We start from the raw sequence: 2,789 nt of genomic DNA on the forward strand, positions 1-2,789 counted from the left end.
AGGTCCACCACTGGAGTCCTGAGGGGAGGAGAGGTCCACCACTGGAGTCCTGAGGGGAGGAGAGGTCCACCACTGGAGTCCTGAGGGGAGGAGAGTTCCACCACAGGAGAAGGAAGAGGAAAATGTTCACTCATTATTAAAACCAGAGAATAGTTCTACTAACATCAGAGGCAGTCGGTGATATATTTTGGGGCGGCAGCGTAGCCTAGTGGTTAGAGTGTTGGACTAATAACCGAACGTTTGCAAGATCAAATCCCTGAGCTGACAAGGTAAAAATCTGTCGTTCTGCCCCTGAACAAGCCAGTCAACCCACTGTTCGTTCCTAGGCTGTCATTGAAAATAAGAATTTGTTCCTAACTGACTTGCCTAGTTAAATAAAGGTAAAAAAAAATATAAAATAATGTCAGATGAGGGAGGACAAGTTTTTTTTTTTTTTTTGATGGGGCATGGCCTATCACAGCACATTGGATGACTGACATTCACAATCATATTCACCAAGCTAACATGGATATATTAAAGCTACTACATGTCATGATACTCTAGTGTTCCCTATATCCACCATGAGGTTGTTACAACCTGGAATATGAATGAAAGGTTACAACGTAGGTGCACAGGTCGAGAGAAACATTTGAGTTATCAAGGTGACAGACAGTGACACATTCAATACCGCCTTGTACACTGGCCTGCATCTAGCTGATCTAGGATGTAATCATTCGTCCGAAAGTTGCAAACAAGAGTTTCTGTTGGACAAATTCAGGTATGTTTATCCCCATTTCATTCCGTTTGCTTTCATTTAAAAAAATGTTTTTCAACCGAATCGTGGAATGAATACACCTCTGATCACATTCAAACACAGTTCACTTTCAAAGCAGACACATACAAACAGCATGATCACATTGCCCATTGTAGAATTCCTCTCACATCTCTGCATTATACTCCTCTCACCTTTTCCCTTCACTTGTGGACTTCAGTGCACAACACATCAGCTGTCTGTGAGCAGGAGAAAAACATTTACAAGCCAAACCTTCATATCATGACTGCTAACGCTACACACAGCCTCCATCATTGTTACTATATTAGCTAACGTATTGTCAACATAGCTACTAGAACGATTGCATTAGTGTACAGTGTACAGTTAGCAAGCAGTTTAGCAGCTACACCGGTGGGCCCACGTGGCAATACATTAATAAAACCAAAAGCTTACCTTGACTTGGAAGAGTTCCAGTGTTGGATAGCCATAGCCAACTAGCGAACATACCACCCCTCTCTGTTTGAGTAGGCTAAACTAGCTAGCTGCATTAGAWGCTGGCTAAGTAAGTAAAACTGAAAAAAATACAACAAAATAGAGTTTGCCAGCTCTTCCTACTCTCTCTTGCTTCTCCTTAATTTTTCAAGAAATGAATTTGTTCAAAACTGTTCAYCTATTGTCTTTCTCTTTTAGTCAAAAAAAAMAAAATCTCATAATTACATTTCCTCAAGCATACAAGTATTTTACACCATTTTAAAGATAAAATTATCCTTAATCCAGCCACAGTGTCTGATTTCAAAAAGGCRTTACAATGAAAGCACCACAAACGATTATGTTTGGTCACCACCAAGTCAGAAAAACACAGCCATTTTTTCCAGCCAAAGAGCGGAGTCACAAAAAGCACAAATAGAGATTAAATGTATCAATCACATTTGATGATCTTCATCAGATGACACTCATAGGACTTCATGTTACACAATACATGTATGTTTTGTTCGGTAAAGTTCATATTGATATCAAAAAATCTCATTTTACATTGTCGCGTTACGTGCAGTAGTTCTAAAACATGCGGTGACTTTGCAGTGAGCCACATCAATTTACAGAAATACTCATCATAAATGTTGATGAAAATACAAGTGTTATACATGGAATTAGAGATATACTTCTCCTTAATCTCTTAGCGCTAGGGGTCAGATTTTTCTTTTTTTTACCCAAAGTAAATGGACATTTTCTCTGGCCCAGATTGTAGAATATGCATTTATTTTACAGATTAGGATAGAAAACACTTCAAAGRTTCCAAAACTGTCAAAATATTGTCTGTGAGAAAAATAATACTTATTCTGCAAGCGAAATCCTGAGAAAAAGTAACCCGGAAGTGATCTTTATAAAAATAAATCTTTGTTTCCTGGCCTGTCTAACCTCCATTTAAAGGGGTATCAACCAGATTATTTTCCCAATGGCTTCCTCAGGCTGTGACCAGGCTTTAGACATAGTTTCAGGCTTTTATTTTGAAAAAGTGAGCGAGATGTTTCAAAAGAGGTCAGGTGTCCTCTGAATATTTCCCGCGCGCGCGGGTGGAGCTCACCATTTTCATTTTCTCTCTTAAAGACAACCTGAGGTTTGATTATAAAAAACATTTGAAATGTTTCTACGACCATTTTGGATACTTTTTGGGATTTGTCGAATGGAACACGGCTTTTGTTTTCTCAAAATAATGCGCAACCCAAATGGCGTTTTTTGTGATAAAAGTAATATTTATCGAACAAAAATAACATTTGTTGTGTTACTGGGAGTCTCGTGAGTGGAAACCCCCGAAGATTATCAAAGGTAAGCGATTAATTTTATTGCGTTTCTTACTTTCGTGACCAKGCTAACCAAGCTAATGTAAGGCTAAGCTGTTATAGCATTGAAAGCTACACTCACAAAAGCTTGGATTTCTTTCGTTGTAAAATATATTTTCAAAATCTGACACGATAGGTGGATTAACAACAAGCTAAGCAGTGTTTTGGTATATTTCACTTGTGATTGCATGATTATAAAT

This window comes from Salvelinus sp. IW2-2015, unplaced genomic scaffold, assembly GCF_002910315.2.
Source record: "Salvelinus sp. IW2-2015 unplaced genomic scaffold, ASM291031v2 Un_scaffold6255, whole genome shotgun sequence".
In the NCBI taxonomy this organism is placed as follows: domain Eukaryota; kingdom Metazoa; phylum Chordata; class Actinopteri; order Salmoniformes; family Salmonidae; genus Salvelinus; species Salvelinus sp. IW2-2015.